The sequence below is a fragment of the Aulonocara sp. 'chitande type north' Nkhata Bay genome, linkage group LG10 (genome assembly GCF_057382095.1).
Source record: "Aulonocara sp. 'chitande type north' Nkhata Bay isolate Kocher_YH1m ecotype deep benthic linkage group LG10, A_spYH_male_GT1.1, whole genome shotgun sequence".
In the NCBI taxonomy this organism is placed as follows: domain Eukaryota; kingdom Metazoa; phylum Chordata; class Actinopteri; order Cichliformes; family Cichlidae; genus Aulonocara; species Aulonocara sp. 'chitande type north' Nkhata Bay.
Genome location: NC_141353.1, coordinates 2,247,919 through 2,268,861, shown reverse-complemented (window position 1 = coordinate 2,268,861; position 20,943 = coordinate 2,247,919). Strand labels below are relative to the sequence as shown.

At 42.5% G+C, this 20,943-nt stretch overlaps 1 protein-coding gene across 1 annotated transcript in view; it reads left to right on the top strand.

The window, feature by feature from the left end:
• cxadr (CXADR Ig-like cell adhesion molecule) overlaps nt 1-20,943 on the top strand; it is a 38,123-nt gene that overhangs the window by 4,083 nt on the left and 13,097 nt on the right. The gene's annotated exons all lie outside the window — the stretch shown is intronic.

The window sequence follows — 20,943 nt, the reverse complement described above, 5'->3', positions numbered from 1 at the left end:
GCTACGTGATCGCTAGCGACACAGCTATGTTAGCATAACATAAACAGTGAAGCTGGAGGATGAACGCTAACACTTTTCCACTCGATAAAAGTTAACATGAAGGTTCCCGATGGTTAGAGACAAATGCAATCGCATGGCAGGATGCTGTAAACGGACCAAACTTCAGTCAGGAGAACAACTGAGATAATCCATCCACAATACGAGGTTAGTCATTAATATACTGCAACAACATGGGAATAGAGCAGCTGTGATAGAATACAGCATTAATGAATCAATGGTACAGAAGTGGAGGAAGCAAGAAGAATGAGTTGAATCAAGTTTGATTTATCTGACTGCTTTGTTTCGCTTAATGTGTCTTATAATCTCGTGCACCTTATGGTCTGAAAAATACGTACTGCACACTGCAGTTTAATATTGCAAAGCACCTCTTTTTAACTTCAGTGGATATTATACATGGTTATGCTCAGGATATGTCAGCCCATTTCTACTGGAAATGCCTTTTGGTTAAACTTTCAGCGAGGAATTTGCATTTGCACTGTTAAATTTTTATATGGCTTTAATGCACATAAAAAAACAGCTGCTTGTTTAAGTGAAAATAAATGGATGTTTTTTTTGTGCTTGTAAAGTTGTGGAGTTGTATTTTGTCGTGTCTCGCATCAATTATATACCAGTTATATCGTTATTGCAAATTTTCAAATGTATATCGTGATAAATATTTTTGGCCATATCGCCCTGCTCTACTGCTAGCATAACCAAATACTCTGATTTGTGGTGATGGCTTGTGCTTTTTGTTTACAAGCAGGATGCTTCGACTAGAGAGGCAGTTTATTAGTTACAGCACGATGTTAGATTCACTTTAGATGTTACTGCCGTTACAAGTGGCCTGACAGCAAGCCTGTTAATCATGTTTTAAGGCCTCCGTCATGCTGCATTGGCAGTCTGCAGGTGTTGCCCAGAGTTTTGCGCATCTACCGTTGTTGGTGTCGATATCTACTGCTCACTGTGGGCATTTTTTGTTTTTGTGAAACTTCTGGTAATGCAGGCTACTCTTTTCATGCTGTCAACGTTTCTGTCAGCACCGTCAGTCAGCTGTAACACAAATGTTTTGGACTTGTGTTCTCATTTTGAAACAGAAAAAATAGATTAATGTTTGGTTCCGAGAAAACTGAAGCCTAATTTAAGGTGATTTTGTTGGTTGTAAAGTCCTCAAACTGCTTGACAACGAGTTCAAAACGAAACTGAAGCCAATCGGCAGCGAGGGAAGCGTCTGTGCAGGTTGTCCAGAAATTTCTTGGCAATCACAGAGCACAGAATTATGCTGAACTCGTGTGCAATGCTGAGAGCATACCACCGAACTGAAGATGCAGTTTTTACATTCTGATCGCAACTTTGTCCACCAAACCTAGGCGATGTCGGTGACGAGCATGGGGAGTGATTCTAATTAAGATGTACAAGGTTGGCTTTTGTAGTTGGTGTTGGTACAAGCAAGTGCTTTAGACGTTTCTGCATAAAGTGACAGATACATGTTACCATGTCTCTGGTATCACCCACTGGTTTGTTTTCAGAATGAACCACATTAAAACAATTTAACTGGAAATGGTTAAAATTCCAGTTATTATGTTGATATATTGCCATATTCAAAAGTGACAAAACAACAACAGTGTGTGTCTCTAATTCCTGACACGCACAAGCTTAAATTGAATGTGTTCCCTGTAGCAAACAAATATTTTTTGCAGTGTGCACTACAAAGTAAGCAGCATTGGTTTGTTCGGCAGACGGCACTCCAGACGTTTTTCTGAAGTGTGTTTGTATTTTGTATTTATGCAGAAATCACCATTAATCTCTTAGTGTTGTCTGTGCCTGTTTCTGTCTGTTGGTGTAATGATAGGACTGAATGAATGTATGTTTGTATGTTCCCCATCTCCTCCAAGACGAATTTGTACATATTTAAAGTACGCATGGGTTTGCTACTGTGTATAATATAAGCACGTGTCCTACTGTGCTTCAGCCATGAGATCTTAAAATGATTTAATGCAAAGTGTTTGTAAAAATTAAGTACAAATGAGAAATACTCATGGGTAAATCACAGGATAAGATAACAATTATATTTGAAACGCTAAGTGTTGTGAGGCTCGGAGGTTTCATACTGAAGACACAGTTTGCATGCCGTTAGCACCCAGTGGAGCTCAAATCACATCTCTAAAATCACCATAAGCCTTTCATGTGTGTGAGGTTTTCCATTTACATCTCTGTGACAGATCAGACGAATAAGTCTGAGGAGGAATGATGTTATCAGTGTCCTGGAGTTTAGTTTGTGGCTGCCAGCTGTTTCTCGGGGTCTTGTGTGTTTATCCTGTTCCTGCAGCACCAGGTAACAGCGTGCTCCATCCATAAGCCGTGTGAGTTGGACACATTTGGACATACAGCAGAACAGCAATACCTTCATTATTTATTTAGAATAAATGAAGTCATGGATTGAACAGGAGCTGATGCTGTGTACTGTACTTTAGACAGGTGCGCTAGCACATACTAAGTCTTGGTGCATAAACTACAGTTTAATACTCTTAATTCTCATGACTGAAGGAAGGAAAAGAAGGAAAACAATAAATAAAAATAAACGATGGCGCTCAGGGAGATTGGCTCACTGATTGGCTGGTTGCAGTTGGAAATAAGCCATTAGTGTCAATGCTGCAGAGAAGAAAATAGCTTGTTTCTTAGCTCATCAGGGAAACAGTTTTTGTCATAGGTGAAAACAGTGTCCTTAGCTCTCTCTGACAATGGTCATTTATTTGCTTTGGTTACATAACCTGTTGATTTGGATTTGGCAGTCTACACTCTGCATGTCTCGCACAGTCCGAGTAGTCATTCTTCCAGGAAAGGTATTAGAAGCCTTCCCTGGTACTCTCTCAACCCCCTCCACTCCTCGCTTGACCCAGACAAAAGTGGCTTTACTCTTGTTTGGGTCAAGAGTGAGGCCACTGCCATAAAACAGAATAAAGCACAAAGCAACCTTGTAAAAATGTGAGCGGGACGGGCACAGAAGGGAGTTACCTGATAAGCCTATAACCAAAGGCCGAGACAAGAGGCTGGTTGCTTGGTTACCTTTTGAAAACAGACACGGGGAGTGCGTGCGTGCGTGCGTGCGTGCGTGCGTGCGCGCGCGTGTCTAAATCCAGCCTCCCTCTTCTGTATATGGATCCTCTTTTATAGCAGATCGAAACTCCTATTTCAGATTCATCTAAATGTCTTGAAACGTTCACTGTTATTAGGATAATATCTGTTGTCACTTTTACGTAAAGCTATGACAGTGGCAGCACAACCTGATCCATTATCAGCTCACACAGACAGTAATGACTGGAGGTCAACCTCGTCGTGACCCGTCAGTCTAACGCCACTCCCTGCCTCCCACTGGCTGAAACGTGTTGCAGTCGCCGTTTTTCTATTCAGCCGAGCGCCTTCCCCACCCAAAGCCCCTTGTCCTTGGAAATGAAGCAGGGGCACGTAGAATCGGATTACACTCCAGGGATACTGGTGTGTCCTCCACAATCTCACGATGGGGATGGCCGCGCATGAATATTCACAGCCCACACGTTAATATTTTAGCATGCCAGCCCTGTGCAGGCTCCCGCTCACCTACGTAGAAGTGTGAAATACTGAGCCCACCTTTACCTCGCCACATTACCTCTCTTCTAGCTTCCATTTCGTATCTGAATTATTAAATGAACAAATTATTGCCGGCTAGAGAATAAATGAAAATGATTAATAGTGGTGCCTGTTTGAGAGTCCTGTTAATGGGTGTGAGAGCACTTTGTATTCAGAGCTCATTGCTTTTTCACAGGGTTGAGAGTGAAGCTGCGTTCTGGGGCTGCTGCCAAAGCATTCTTGTAGGAAGATATATTGGCAAGGTTTATCTTGAACCCTTGGTCATAAAGTCAGTATTACACTGACGGATCATCGTCATCTTGTGTAGCCTCTGTCCAGCTTCTATAACACTTTGGCGTGTCAGTGTTGACATGGCATCATCAGCTGCATTACTTCAGTTCTATTATTCATTGTCCAATAATTGATTTGCTGGACTATGTTGTTCAGCTAATTCATTTGAAAAGCTGAGGGTGAATGTTTAATATTTTTGCTCAGTAAATTGTAACGTTGCGTACCCTGTAAGCTCTTAGAAAAAAACTGCAATGAATTGTATACATGTTATAAATAAAGCATAGGGGTTTGAAGGCTAAGGATGATAGGAGAGAGGGCAAGTAATCGAATGATCCAAGCTTGGCTAAACCTGAATACTTCAAATGTCAGCGCTAATTAGCTCCATGAGATGAGATGAGCATGTGGATGCTGACGTTTGTCTCAGACTTATAACATTAGCAAATGTTTTAGTGCAGTTTCTTTGTCTTATGTGGGATGCTCTCATTTTTACAGCAAGTTAGCTGGAACTATGAATCACCATCATTCATGGCACTAACTATAGCAAAGTAAAATGTCCAAGATAAAGACAATGTTGGACAATACCTCCCACCCACTCCATGACATGCTGGCCAATCACAGGAGCACGCTCAGTGAGAGACTGAGATTACCCATAATGCTCCACTGAACGACACAGGAAGTCATTCCTGCCCGTGGCCACCTCCCTGTACAACTCCTCCATCTAACACACTGTAAACACTGGAATAGTTACAGCCTTTTTGCACACGCTCGTTTCTACTCAGTAATGTTGCTGTCGACATTCTTGATCATTATTTATAATCACTTCTGTCAATCTTTGATATTTATTAGGAATTATTATTAAATCTGTAACATATTGTATTGAATAGTCTAGTCCAGGGGTCCCTGAGGGCCGGTGTCCTGCAGGTTTTAGATCTCACCCTGGGTCAACACACCTGAATCACATGATTAGTTCATTACCAGGCCTCTGGAGAACTTCAAGGCATGTTGAGGAGGTCATTTATCCATTTAAATCAGCTGTGTTGGATCAAGGACACGTCTAAAACCTGCAGGACACCGGCCCTCGTGGGCTGGGATTGGGGACCCCTGGTCTAGTCTGTTACTGTACTGGAGCAACTGTAACCCACATAATGTCCTTAGGGATTAATAAAGTATGCTGATTCTGAAATTGGTCTTCTTTAATCATTTAGTGCGAGTGCATCTCTTAGAAGAAAAATATAAATAAAAATTGGGCCAAAATTAAATCAGCAGGGCAGTGGTTTCACTTTTACACCGTGTATATATTTCTGTTCATTAAAACTTCTTTGGAGTAAAATGATATCTTTATTCATCTGGCCTAAGTGCATTTCCTGAGTAGTTAAATTTCCACGTCCTGTCATGATCCCTGGAGTCTTTAGAAAGTCTTTTGGCTCGTTGCACCGTTTGAAATATCATTGTCTGCCCTTTGTGTCTACCTGTTGTCAGCACACAGCCTCTTGCTGTCCATGTAACCTGTTAGTTAAAACAAGGTCACAGTAGTGCCGATACTCTCCGCTCCGAGTCCATCGGTCATCATCGCCGTGTCGCACCGTTAGGGGGATAACCCTTAAAGCACATTTATGACTTTGCTGCTCAATGCCCAGCTTTGTGGTGCAAACAAGGCCCGGTGCTCCTAATGAGGAATAATGGGCTCTGTGACAAAAAAGATGTTCGCCGAGACAATAATAAGGGTTTTCATGTGCCTCGTATCTCAAATGAACACGTCCAGAATAAAATTTTTCTGTAGATAAATTGCACCGAAGCAAAGACGCTACAGCGCAGCAAGCAGTGAAGGAGACTTGAAGGATTTCTGTATAATCATTTCTATGGAAGGGGGGGGGGGCGCAATCTTATATAAACAAATGCAATTTGTTTATATCATAACTAGTGTAGCATTTAAATACAAATAACTAATAAATCAAGCATGAAGAGTTACCCGCTGTTAAATAAAGAGTTTTTAAGTTGTTTCTAATTTTCTATTGAATTTCATGCATCTTTTGCTTTATTGTTCCAAAAGAATGGAATTGCCTGTAGAGACCATCCACGACCGAAAGCACTAGTCCTATTTTTCTCCCCACATTACAGGTTCATATCCTTTTTGTTTTTGCATAACACTTTGAGCTAGACGTCTCATTGAGGGTACACAGTGTGGCAGACAGACCCCCAGGGTGCTGCAGGTAGTGGTGTGCAGCTTGTTCTAGCTTGCTTGCTAGGTAGATGTCAGCTCGACTCTACGTGTGCTTGAACCTCTGACAGATTCTGTGTGCGGTGGTAAAATAACAGGCCTATTGTGGTGTACTACTATATATTAAAAAAGTCTCCTTATCTTGTAAAGCAGACTTGGAAATTCACTGCGGCGATACATTTTCCTCCTCAGCTGTGGTTTACAGTAGATGTATCATTTCCGAGATTAACATTGTGTATTGTTTTGTGTATGTCACATTATTATCAGCTAATGTGCAGGCATTGTCTTACACAGAGCTGGGTTGTGGGGCGATGATTATATTTTGTCCTCCAGCAGCGTTGCCCTCCCCCTCTTCTCCTCTAAGAACATTAGAGTTAATTGTGTGTCTAATCTTGAAAAATATTATGGCTCAGGAAAAAAGCTCCATAAGCAGAAGGTGGGGTGATTTTTGAGAGGTGGGAGAGGGGGTGAAGCAGCTGTTGAAGGAGCCATTTTTAGCACCTCGTCTCATTGAAAAACATTACGCATTGCCAGCTGCAGGTACGGTGAAAAAGGCAAATAAGTGGTGTCTGGAGAGAGCCTCTTTCTTCATTCGCTCCCACTTTTTTTTGCTCCCTGTGGTGCTGATTTCCAAGTGTGTCTTTGTCTGGCATTTAATCATCTTGTCAAATTATATACTTATGCTAATAACTCCAGTCCATGGAAAAAATTGATTTGTAATAAAAGCAAATGCGTGTTATCCTGATCGAAGCAGTTGTTACAGTGCTGCGATGGCTTGTATTTGACATTTGTGAATAATATTGAAGCAGTCGTGTGGTGAAATTTTATGACAAAGTCCCAATCTTGTTACGAGCGTTAAAGGAGAATTGATACAAAGAGGCACAGAATTAGATCCAGGAAATAAATCCAATTTGTTGTGACATTCGTTGCCTCATTATCGAGCTGGTGCTAAACCGAAGCCAAAGACTGTAATGAAAAATGTCAGAATCTCTAAAGAGGCCAAGTATTGTGTTTTATGGCATCAAATGAACGTCACCCCTTCAGACCCAGCTGAGATTATATCTCTCGGCTGGCCTGGGAACGCCTTGTTGTTCCCCCGGACAAGCTGGAGGAGGAGCTGGGCTTCTCTGCTTAGGCTGCTGCCCCCGTGACCCAGCCCTGGATAAGCGGAAGAAGATGGATGGATGTAATGTTTGGGTCGAAGAGATAATTAATATTAGATCAGACTAATCGAGTTCATCTTTGGATAAGGATCAGATAATGATAATGCAGTTTGATCTTCCCATGTAGGTGTGATTGACCTTTTCTTTATCTCGAGGGGCATTGTGTTATATAAAGGAAAAGAGGGCTGGTTTCAACTGGTGTGTTTCTGTTACGGTAGGGAAGTTGTGAATGTTGTGATTGTTTTATGAATTCAACAGGTCTTCATCGCATTTAAATAGGGATGGGTATCGAAAACCGGTTCTTGTTGAGAACCGGTTCCCACTGTTTCAATTCCTTGGAATCGTTTGCCACTTTTATAAACGATTCCCTTATCGATTCCAGTCGCCCCGAATGACGTCATCACGTTGAGTAGCGTCTTTTACCCAGTAGGAAACACGGCGCCTGAGCGGCACAAACGCTCAAAAGTTTGGTTACACTTTATGAGAAAGGATGACAACAGGGCAACGTGCAATACTTGCAAAGTAGAGATTTCATCAAAGGGAGGAAACACTACGAACATGCAAAAGCATTTGCTCAAAAAACACGCGATTGCGTTCAACGAATGTCGTGTTTTTGATCCGCTCCGGACTAGCGAAGCTCAACCCAGCAGCAGCGGTAGCGTTTCCACGTCCTCTCCCGTTAATGCGGCAGGTAACTAATCAATTAGCATTGCACATTATGTTAGCGCGATTTACCTTATTACAAAACCTGCTATTACTGTGCATTTAGATAACCATGATGAGACAGACAGAGTCTGGCTCAGATGCTGGCAGTTCTCACTGCAGTCTACTGGTAGCGTCTCCTTTCAGGCCAGGATAGACGAATGTCACCGAGCAGTGTCTAAGTTTGTGGTCAAAGGCTTGCACCCATTTGCCACAGCAGATGCCCCCGATTTCACTTTGGTAAGTGAATGTGTTTAATTGTAGGCAGGGACATTACTGGATATTCTTGTGTAATTGCTACAGAACAATTTATGTTACACTTTGTTATTGCTACAGGAGAATATTTATTTTATTATTTTACATTTACAATTTTTTTTCCTGGGGACCCTGTGACACCCCATTGAAGAGCCGTAGGCTGTGGATCTCTTAAGATCTCACTGTTGGGTTTGTAAGGCCATGTTACTCCTAAATTTCTATCTTGTTCAAAGAGAAGATATAAAACACAGTTCTAAGCTAATCGACCTTAGTGTTCTCCTTTTTAAAAAAAAAAGAATCGATAAGAGAATCGATAAGGAATCGGAATCGTTAAAATCTTATCAATACCCATCCCTACATTTAAATGACATTCATTTGCTTGCTATGGTTTTATAACCAGGTGTCCAGAACGAGTGTGGCTGTCTGCCATCTCCTCTCTCTCCCAGTAATATTCATTAAAACTGTCTGCTCAACCTCTTCTTCCTCTCAAGTCATTACTTCTGGCTCTTTGTTGGATGTACAGGTATGATGACCAGGACATCTGTTACAGTTGGAATAGAAAAGGCTAAGTGTCCGAACCACAGCAAGGTCAGCGAGCCACAACAGACATTTAATTCCTGCGTTGCATCTTACCGCCATGCCAGGAAATCGACAGCTTGCCCAGCTGCCCTCTGGAGAGATGAGACTGAACTGATATTGGCTCTGTGACTGGCTGGTTTATGATGGTCAGAACTCACATTACTGCACAACCTTAATTAAATGCTGCTGTTTTAATAAGCAGTCACAAAGGGGCAGCCCGGCTGCAGTTGTTGCTGGTAAGTTCCTGAGAAACCAGCTGTTAAGTGTCTTAATGGAGCCCATGTATAATTCATAGGCACATGCAGAGGTGCGTAGCTGGCTGGCCTGCTATGAGTGGCTGATAATTGCAAGAAGAAAAGACCCATCACCAAATCTCCAGTCACACCGGCACACACGGCACCCAGCTCCTTTAAAAAGTGGCAGGGGAGCATCACCTCCACATTTATTTCATTTGAGACAAGATTTATAAATGACAGCTGAAGCTATAACACAACTCAGCAGCTAGACCTGTAGATTAATGACCTGTGAACACATAAAATAGATCCTCTGTCTGCCTTCAATGTCACCCAACATTTTGTCAACTAATACAGCCTTTAGACAGCAGTCCTATGGTGTTCAGCCCACGTTGGTTCCTTACAGCTCTGAAGCTGTGGGACATCGATCCAGCAAGGAAAACTCATACTTGTGTTAGGTGTGTTTCCTTATACATCGCTGCCCAGCTGGGCCTCCCAGATGGATGTGTCTGAACTGTAGAGCTTTGCTTGTACCAGAAAACTTCTACAGTTTGCTAGTTTAAACTTTTCCACACCAAGGTAGGTAAACAGTTGTGTAGGTTGTCCTTCACTGACATAATCTACTGTAGCTGTAAGCCTGTTCGAGATGCCCTTATAAGCAGTGTTTGGCTGCAAGTACAGTCTACTCAGGGTTCAGACCTCTTTAGATGTCATCAGGAGCCATCGGGGAGTTTGCTTCTGAGGCAGGTTTCAGGCGGAAACACTCTGCTGCACTCACTGCACACTGAGCTGACCTTGACAAATCTTCTGCAGGTGGAAGCTTGTTTGTAGCATTTTTTCCCTTTTTCCACACAAGTCAGAGGCATGGAAACAGTTACAACTTGGAAATCAAAACAAAAACTTTGAGATGCTGTACTCCTTAGTTTCTTATCAACAACTGACCTTTTAAAATAAGACAACTAGTAAATCATCCATGCAAGAGAAAAATGAAGATATGGTGGAAAATATACCTGAGTATATGTGTGGGACACACTGCACTTGGTTAGCAATCGCTGCAAATGGAAATCAGGAACGTGCAACAAAATTCCATTCATGTTTTTAAAGCGGGTGATGGAAAGTTAAGAAACAACCACAGTGGCCTGTGGGCTGTCGGCACATGGTTTGGCGTGTTTAATGACTTGTTTATTAAAAATAGCGCTGTAAAGAAACATATCTGAGGGGTGCACTGTGGAGCGCGTTCGACAAAGCCAGGCTTTCTTTGCATCAGCTGGCTTATCAAAAGCTAAACTCCAGCCAGAGATGATGAGTGGTTGTTATCAACTTTCAGTGTTAGCCCAGGCTTTCTGCTTCCAGCTCAGATAAAAGGAACATCTACTTCTGCACAAAATAAACAGATTGAGACAGACAAGACTCGCTCATGAAGAATATAAAACATTCTTGCAAAAATCTCCCCGGGGTAAAAGATGCTAACGCATTCCTCTCATTTTATATTATACCACTGAGTTGCTTTATTTTGGACAAATGACAGTAAATGTTCCTTCCTTGTTTAAAAAAAACAGTTATCAAGGAAAATGCAGCTGTTCCCAAATCAAAATGAAGTGAATTCCTGAGGATTCCAGCTTTGAGTCAGTTGTCTTCTCTTTTTAAAGCCCTCTGGGTGGAGAATATTACAGTAAATTAGAAGCAGAAATACAGCATTTGTTACAAATAACGTATGTTAATTTATTTGTTGCTTTTTCATTGTAATCTTGCAGAGATAAGAGAGGTGTGTGCAGTCTCTGCTTCATGCTGTGAAGTCCAGTTTAATGTGGGCTCAACAAATATCGATAGAAAATGTGCCTGATGTTTTCTAAAGAAGTTTCTATTTATTTTATTTCTAATTAGCTGCCAAATTACATAACTGCAGCTCGTAGCGTTCCTCCTGGAATATTAGATGTGCTCAAATCTGAGCTCTGCTTCTTTGAATGGGTTTATCTCGACTGTCCAGACTCTCTGCTTCTCTTTGAGTTTGACGGGGTTATCTCACGCCTGCGTAAAGAACTCAACATGGAGAGTAAATGTCTTCATGCTATGTCATAACAACATTTGTAGGCTTTCCTCTTTTGTACTGGATCGCTGAACTAGTGCTGTGAGTTATTTTTAACATTCCCAGTTGTGTCCTGTCACTTAACGATGTATGTCAACAGGAGCGGTCGTTTGGAGCTCTCTCCTCATGTCGAGGCTGAGAGTGTGAGCTCTGGGCATGAATAAACCCAGCAGTCGTGGTTAAGCTGTAACAACTGACAGTGTTTGCCTGCAGCTTCCTACAGGGCCCACCACTCAGGTGCCTCGACTACACCTGCCTTCAAAACCTCACACTGAAGAAGACACTACAGCATTGAAGTATCAGGTCTGTGTTTATTTCCTGCGCTGAGCAAAAACTGAGAAAAGAAGGAGGATTATCTGTCTTATCTTTTAACAGCAGCCTTATCTGGATGTCCTGCAGCGCAGTTTCCCCCACACAGAGGACAGGAAGAGACTGTCTGTGTTGTTACACTTTCACAAAGACCTCATTCTGCCTGGTCAGGGCTGCTTTGGACAGGATGAGAGGGTTTAGTCAGAAGGGAAGTTAAAACTGCATTTGAAAAGGAATTGATGTTTTAGCAGTTATTACAAAGTACCTTTTTTCATGTGCTTTTTGCGCCGGAGTCCTCGGGCAACTTTCAACACCAATCAAATATGCTTTGAATAGATTGCACTGCAGTTGGCCCCGTTGCCTGTTAACAGCCCAGTGTGGGCTGGATATGCAACACATTTGAAACTGTGTACTTGTTCAGTGTCCAGAAGACCACCATCGTGTAATGTCCTTCAGGCAGGAGACCTAATTTTAGACCAGAACCTGGAGGAAATGGCATGAGCGTACCCAATGACAGCCTCCAGAAACAGCCATACGTTTCTCTGCGCTGCACTGAAAATAACTCGATACTTTAATCTAACATAGCAGAGGACAAATGTGATGCAATCAAAATGTCAGCTGAAATTCTGGTCTTTTACATCGCTGGTATATCAGCTTTCTGAGGAGACTGTGGTCAGATTTAAAGTTTTAAAACATGCTGCACTCCTCCTTGGATGAACAAGGGAGGAATCCAGGAATTCATTTGAAGTCATTTCTGTTTGAATTCTTGTTGTTTTTTAGCCGTTTCTGCACCGTCTGCAGTCTGGACCGACACCTTAATCCTTTTAATGGTTTAGGAGTGCACCGTAGGAGTCTTTAAGGCTCAGTAGGTCTTTACTTAACATACATGTTGTTTATGTGTGGCTGATTTATCCAAGCAGCTTTAAGTTGAGCAAAAACGGCATCTCTGCATTGAAGCCGGTACGGTGGGAATTGTTCTCAGAAGAATGAGGAAATATTTCAAGTCAGACTGAAGTTCTTCTTACTCTTTGTTATTACTCCCACTGAGCATGTTACAGTCATCCACCTCACCTCAGACTGAGCGATGAAACTGCTGATCTCTGAATTTTCCCACCTGGAGTTTTTTGGTGGAATTCCATCACTAATGATTGTGAAAGCAGGCTGGTTGTAATCCCTAATTTAGCTCAGTGTTTCAGGAGAAATGTTCTAGCGCGATGTTCACGCTCTGTTGCTTTAAGCTGACTTCTTGAGTGTTCACCTCTCTCACATAATGAATCACACCCATGAGAAAACCTTTGTTTCGTTCACGCGCATATTTTTGTCGTTTTCTGCATTGCAAGTGCTCGTGCGTGCGTTTGCGTGTTCTATAAGCCATCGAATCTGAATTGGCTTTTAAAGCTGTCTGCCCATCAACAGTCTGAATGTAGTAGTTGCATCTGCTGCGATTGTGTCTCAGTGTTTGATCAGCAGCGCTGCCTCCTGATCGCAGCTGGCTTTTTGCCCTGGGGCCCAGACAAAGGCGGGGGTGCCGGCAGAGGCCTGGTCTCTATCAGACATTTTATTTGTTTAGGGGGTCGAATAGGCAGCAGCATGGCCGTCCCACGCTCGCATTCATAGAAACTCCTGTGTCAGGAGAGAGACACCCCATCAGTATATCCCACTGAGACATGTGGTTTTCATTTTGTTGTTCATAGTAAGCTGCTGGAAGCTTAGAAGACAAATACCTCCCTTCTATAAACATTGGCGTTTTTCCCCCAGCAGCCTCACCCAACCCTCATTTGTTATGTATTGCATTAAAAAGGTTTTGCTTCACATTCTTAACTGAATGTCAGTAAAGAGTATTGTGAAAATCAATGAAACACTGCGGCCATATTTGTATCCGGGCTGTACAGTAGACAAACGACGCATATTTTAACACGTGCAGCAGATGCAGGTTTGATGTTGTTGTTTAGCAACACGTCCATGCAACACATCCCACTAATGGGAAGTAAATGTCAGCAGAAACGCATGAATGCGCGTGTGCTGTCATGAGGCATATTTCTGTTTTGCACCCTTTCTCAAGTCATGCAAAATGCTTTCATGTGTTAACTAATTGCTTGCAGAGATTGTTTTTTTGCCCCTTGCAAAATTAGTGGTACATGATTTTGTAATTATCCCTCTGGCTTCTGCGACTGGGAAAAAGTGTTCCTGCTGTTTCAGTGCAACAGCTATGTTTGCATCCAGGTGAAGGGTTTTTATTTTGTTGTTTTTATACCAAGACCCACCAAATGCGCTTGAAGCAGCTTTTATTATTTAGCTCCACTGTGTTTTGCCTCTTTAATGTTTTACTTTCCTCCTCACATGGCTACTCTGGCACATTTGTTAATGTTTCCCACGAGGATGTTATCAGTGGGTTATCTGTGTGCTGCTCCTTGGACTGGCGTATTGCCTATCAGCTTTATGGCATAGCCAGGCCCCACACTGTCACCACCTCACTCTGTCACTGGGCTTCGACAAATCCTGAAGGACACAGGCCTTTTATGTGTGTCCCTGTATGTGCCTGAGTCGGTTTCTACAGGTCTCAGAGATGGTGGAGATGATGGGCACTGTTATCTGACTCTTCAGACTGCTTGAGTTAATTTGCTCTCTTCTCACATGGGGTGTAGGGAGGAGGGGATTTGGAATGGGGCAGTATTGCTTTTAAAGCTTCGCATGTAGCTTTGCAGCAGTTCAGGATTGCAGAGAGTTAAGAAAATCCCCCATCCTGAACTTTGGAAAGGGGATTTTGGTGTCCACACATGCTTAGGAATTCTATGAGTGGTTCCAAGCCTGTGATGACAACTTAATTGTCCATTAAGGACAGAGCTAACGGAAATTGTCCTTTGTGGTCCCTTTCTTCTTTTGTTGCTTCCTTCCCATAGTTCCTTTATTCCCTCAGTAATTTAACATCGGTAATGGTGAGAGTCCAAATGAACTTAAATGTACGTGAAAAATAAAATCATTATTAGGGCTGCCACAAACGATTATTTTGATAGTCGACTAGTCACCGATTATTTTTGCGATTAGTCGACTAATCAGATCCATTGGACGTAAAACGTACAGCTTATTGCACCAGCAGCATCTGCTCTTATATAACTAGCATTAGCTTACAGCTTTAAGTGTTTAAGGTGCTAACTAAAAATAAAGACAAGATGATAGTTTATTAAATTTTAATGAAATTTGCAGATTGTTTCGGTGAAGTGTAATAAACTCCTTGCTATCTAAAATATAACAGGACACCGGAGTAAATTCTGGAGCATCTCACACTTCTGATAATCAGCTGTCTGCTTGACATTTATTCAGCTGTGTAAAAACTATAACTTTAATCTCAGCCAAACCGATTTACTCAGGAACAAATAAAATACTAAAAAAGCCAAACAATAACATTTTAAGTTATCTAAGTGACTCATATATCATGTTTAACCTGAGTAGCGAAAGACGGCGGTGGGTTTGAAACCGATTTGCCGGGAGTCCGGTGTTCTCACGGCTCTAGTTAGCCTAGCCCCCGGCTAGCTATCGAGCTAGTGGGTAACAGATGTCTCCGAAAACGTCGGAGCGCTTTTGAAAATATGTGGTGTCCTGATAAACTGAGCAGATATTTGAGGTTTACACAGCTACATTCTCGCCTGAAAATATGTTAAACGTTTATTTTGTGACCCAGAAAGAATAATAAGAGTAATATTAAAACTAACTAGCTGCCGCCATTGTTGGAAACTGAGCATGGCCGCGCTATGAATTCTGGGACACAGCTTCTTCTTCGGGGTTTAACGGCAGCTGGCATCGTTGTACATGCAGTGCTGCCATCTTCTGTTTCAGTCCGTTATTACACTCTTAAATCCTGCTACTCATTCCTGCGTCTTTTGGGATCTTACAAAGCTTCAAACGACGCGTCGACTATTAAATCAGTCGTCGACGATTTTGATAGTCGACGTAATCGTGACTAGTCGACTAATCGTGGCAGCCCTAGTCATCATCCTTAATCTGTTTTGAGCGGTTGAGTGATGTCATAAAATACCAGGATTGTTGGTCAGCCTCGCTTTTATAATTGCAGTAATTAAGAATTAGCGCCACATTAAATGCGCATAGACGGGTCACTAAATGGAAGCTTCACAGATACTGTATTAACCGCATCCCCCATAGGCTTGTGTAAAAGCTGTCAGACGACTGAGTAAAGTGCCTGTCATTCGTCACCCCTTCATCATTTAATGTCCAATTATGTCAAAACAGCCTTTAGGTCTTCCGCAATGGGGATTGATGCCTACTCTGTGTGGCAAGTGGAGCTTTCAGGCTGCATTACGGCACAATCAGTATGGTTCAACAGTCCCAGCCCTCTGCAACACTACATAAACTCCTGCCAAGCTCGCTCTCAGGGCACCCACATTGCTTCAAATTGAATAGCTCCAGCGGGAATACTAGGGCGAGCATTCAGAGCCGCCTTTTTTGAGCTGCAACCAAGTTATGAAGTTATCCTCTGCCATTCCCAACATAATTGATGTTCGTCAGCATTGTCACAGGGGATCGGCTTGCCTGTTTATGATGGGTAAAGCGTCTGTGCGGTTTAATGTGCTCATTCCAGAGCCCCACAGACTGCAAATGTACTGTAATGAATTGCTAATGTTCATCCCACCGTCATTGCCTCGCTGGAAAAATGTGCCACGTTTTTCAAAAGCTCTGTCGCCGCTGTTTGTTTGTTCTTGCGCATGAGATTATTTTCCTTTCACTCGGTTGGAAATAATACTTTTTAAGATTGTTTTAATGTTTGTTTTTGTGGTTTCCCATGAGCTCGACATATTCCACCCACAGTGCTGCTTATGAGGAAAAAATGTAAATTCATACATGCATGTCTTATTTGTCAGATTGTTTCCTCTGCCATGCACTCTTATATGTGTGTTTTAGCAGCAGGCTGCAATACATCAGACTTGATTGAAATATCAAAACACTTTAAGCTTACGTCAAACCAAATGATAGTGTAACTGCATTAAGGATATGCAAACCTTAAAGAAAGTAAATCTCACTGCAGCGTCATTCACCTCCTTCGTCTAGCCAGGCTTTATTTGTAGCTGTAGTGACTGAAATAGTTGCTGCCTTTATCTCTCAGACTTCACAAGAAGCTTATGGTGCACTCTGACCTGTGCCAAGACTGAGGGTCTTTAGTTTGGGTCAGGAGATGTTAGCTTAGCAAATGGCGGAGCTGCTCTTTGCACCACATGTTGTCTAGAAGAGGGGAAGAAAGAAAAAACTATAAAAGTGATAGTCATGCTTTGAAATTATGCACATGAGAAGCTAATCTGTTCTGACTTCAGATTAGGTTAGTAGTGGACGTTGCTGAGATTTATTATCTTAGAATTATCTTGAATTATATAGATTAAAATAGAGAAATTAAGTTGAAATGTGTAAATATAAAAAATTTGCCTTTTTCCATTTCTTTAAAAACATGTCTTTCATTTCTTTTGTGCATTTGAGTCTGAAAGTATATCATTCGAGGATACATTCACAGTCCTGAGTCACGGCGTTGGTGAGAGGTTACAGCTGTGGGTCGTCTGCTAATCGGAAGTTTTGCGGTTCAATCCCTGCTCCTCTAATCTGCGTTTAGAAGTATCCCCGGGGAAGATACTGAAGTAAGAAAGCGCTTTGAGTGCTCAAATGAGTGAGTGTTGAGTGTTCTGCTGGAGGTTTCTTCCTGTTAAAAGGGAGTTTTTCCTTCCCACTGTCGCCAAAGTGCTTGCTCATAGGGGTCATATGATTGTTGGGTTTTTCTCTGTATGTATTATGGTAGGGTCTACCTTACAATATAAAGCGCCTTGAGGCGACTGCTGTTGTGATTTGGTGCTGTGTAATTAAAATTGAATTGAATTCAAGTAGAGTAGAAAACCGTTGTATAAATATCAGTCTATTCAAATATATACTGAGCTACTTCAGGTCGAAGGACTTCTGTGATTGTCACACGTTGGTTGGTGAAGTCCATTTAAAAACTGGATGTGAAGTAAGCAGCTGTTCTGCTGAGAATCCAAGAGACACATTTCCATCACACGATGGGCCCATCCTAAAACCTGCTTTATCGTTTTATTTTATTTTCACACTAATGAGAAGCATTAAAGCAAAAAAAAATCTAGAAAGCTTGTCTTGTCTTTTGCCTGTAGACTCAGTGTAATCATAACCAGAGACGTGTTTGTAGAGATGAAGAGTACAGAGTCCGAGACTCCTCCTGTTAAAGGGGACACTGATGGACAGCTGCTAATGTTGAGTTAGCGAGTGGGTGAATGAGGAAGCGCTGTATGGCCTGGCAAACTGACTGAAGTCTGTACTATGAGCCGGTGTCTGCACTGCTACTTTGTAATGAAACCACGTGGATGTCTGAGTCGGTTCGAGCCGCATAAACACTTTCAAATGCTGAAGTAACATCAACTTCTTTTTATGAATCTTCCTGCCGTGTCCTCCTACTTAACCTCTTTCTACCTCTCTTTACCACACTCGCTGGCTCGCTCACTTTCCCCCTCGCTTCCTCCCATGCAGTCTTTTAAGCACCACGGCAACCTTCTCGGAGGGATTGGTTGCCAGGAGACAGGATTCGCTCCCCATTGTATGCTGACAAAGGTGGCGGTGAGGTGGGGGGGTTACAATCAGCAGGACTGTGGCGAGTTGGAGGCCTGTGGGACTGGCGCTTTACAATTACGGGTGTGTTGGAGACAGAGGCTGGGAGGGACAGAGAGGGGGATGAGTGAGTGAGATAGTGGTAGTGGGGGGGTACAGGGTGGAGCACGCTGACACCCTAAATTCCTTCTGCTCATTCATTCCTGGTCTCCCAGTAACCATGCTGGGTGTGCTGCGTCAGACAGTGAGTCGCTCACAGAGACGCAGACAGCCACGAATAGTTATTAGGATAGACTTTAATTAGCCAGCATGCACTCCCTCATTGCTCAGCTCTCCTCCTACATGCACACACAGCACACATCTTACTACAATGGCAGACTCTGAGCTCAAGGAAATAAATCTGTGGCTGGAGTCTTTGCATGACTGCGTTTACAACCAGCCCATTTTTCACAGTTTTCCTTGGAATTTAATGATGGCCTTCCTTATCACTCGATTATATTACCCTCAGGGAAGAAGGCCTGTTTACTTTTGCTCTGCTGCTGTTTCTCTTAATAAACACTGAAGCTCATCCTATATAAGCCGATGATTGTATACAGCACCGCTGCAGACTTTGACCTCAGTGAGATCATATCTGTTCTGATTGTGGTGTTTCACATCCTGAATACAGTATATGTTGCTCAACACTGTGTGAGCTGCAAACAGTGTGGTGTGTCTTGTGACATAAGGCATTTTTTTTCCTGTTGGTAATGTTGAAATCATAACAATGAGCTCAACTGAGATGTCCTAGTGTATTTCTAATACACCCAGTGGGTAAATATTATTGATTTGTGGTCTTAAAGGCCCTGAAAACATCTTTTCACACTCACGGCTCAGTTAAAGTTTTTATGTATGGGGCAGATTCTTGTCAGTGATTGAAAGAAGATGGGGCCCAGCTAACGTGATGCCATATGCTGTGCTGTCGCACTCACAAGTCCTGATGTAGCAGATTGTCTGATTTTAAAGATGTTTCAGAGCTTTATTTTCAGCACATGCTTTGATCTAATTTGTTTTGTCATTTTTGGGCCGCATCAAACAACATGTTAGCATGCGGCCGTGAGTATGTGCATGAGCTGCACTGTTGTGTGCATGTTGTGTGTACACGGAAACACGGCTTTAATCAGACACAGGTGAAGCCAGTAAACTGCTGCATCCCTACTTGTGACATTCATCATCATCTATCACTTTTAGAAAGGTAGAAATCTCCCGTGCATGCTGCCTCTTACATCAAATCCAGTCTGTTTTTTGCTTTCATTAAGTCTAAAACTGTCATTTACCCGCGAGAGATCTCTGCTGGCGACCTGAGCGGCGCCGCTTCTACATACACAGACTCTGCTGTTAGCTACAATAGCAGGAGGAAATAAAAGCTCAAATTCACTGCTGCTCATGGCAACTAGACCAACAAGTCTATTGCAATATGGCAAAACTCATGGGCACACCCCGGCTCTCTCCATTGTTTTATGTCTAAATGAAGCTTTGGAAAACAGTGACATGGAAGAGACGCTTGGATGACACTCTGGCGCTTCAACAGATCATTAAAGCTAGTTACGTTACACATTTAATGTCTGAAAAGGGCTTATGAATACTCAGATTACCTTATTTGCATTGCACTTCCTCTACTGGAGTTTATACTTCCTGAAGCAGGATTAAATGGATTTATATCATTGTTGGGGGGGGAAGCTGTGTCTGCATGTTGGGCTTGATGTAGAATTAAGAATACACTACCTGTGTTTTCTTTATCATAACATATTCTGTAGCCTATCACAGAATATGTTGTCATGGAGGTGTACAGGCAATCAAATGTGTCTGCCCGTTGAAGGTAAAATATCCTGAAATGGCATTTTTTCTCATTTGTGTGGTGCGTAATGAAAAAGGCCTCTAGCTGCACTGTAATTGAAACAAATGCTACCCAAGGCTCCAGATAGCTGCCATCGATTCAACAGGTGCATCATTACTCATCAGAGAAAGCAGTCGCTGCGATAAACCATTCCAGCTGATTGTTTTTCTCTCCTCTCTAAGCAACTTTAAAATGTGCTGCAGCTTCTTTAAGTGTTTGATGAATCGACACGGCGTTCCTTAATGCAGATGCCAGGCTGAGTATCCGCTTTGACAGTGACAGACACATATCTAGCTTTTCTCTATTTTGCTTCCCATTTCTCGTGCTTCTGCTGAAGGCGGCGGATCGTTCCCATCAAGGGCATCTGTCAAAATCTGTGGGCCGAAACAACCAGCTGCAGCCCCGGTGGCCATGGGAATAAAACTGAGCTTGTGCTATCATATCAAGTGCTCACATTCTCTGAGCTTCAGCAGTAGTGGGTTGGAGTCAGATTGTGACACTCTGTATGTGTTTAAGTTTCATTCTTTCGTCTGCCACAGGGGCATGAAGCCACTGAGGGACGGGGACTTGACTTGTAGCTAACGCTTTCTTTACCTTGAGAGCCTGGAAAACATATTTCCCCTGCAGTGAGCTGTCTCGATGTTAGAATTGCCACAATAGATATCCTGGTTAACCCTACTGTATGATGACATTGAAACGTCGGGGTTAGGCATCCGCGATCAGCTGGTTTGGATAACAAAATACTTTGAAGGTTAAACGATGAATTGTAGTGGTCGTAGTAACATCTACACCTTGGAAGCTGATTTTTTTTTTCCTTCCTTTGATTTTAATTTTTGCTGTTAATGTGTGTAAACAGTTGCCAGGTTTGGCTGCTGTTCCACCAAATACGTGTGCAGATTAGTCCGCTCCATCTGTCAGTTAGTATATGAAAGGAGCTAAAATGAGATGCAGATGTCGCTATGGACCCAGCAGATACATTTAGT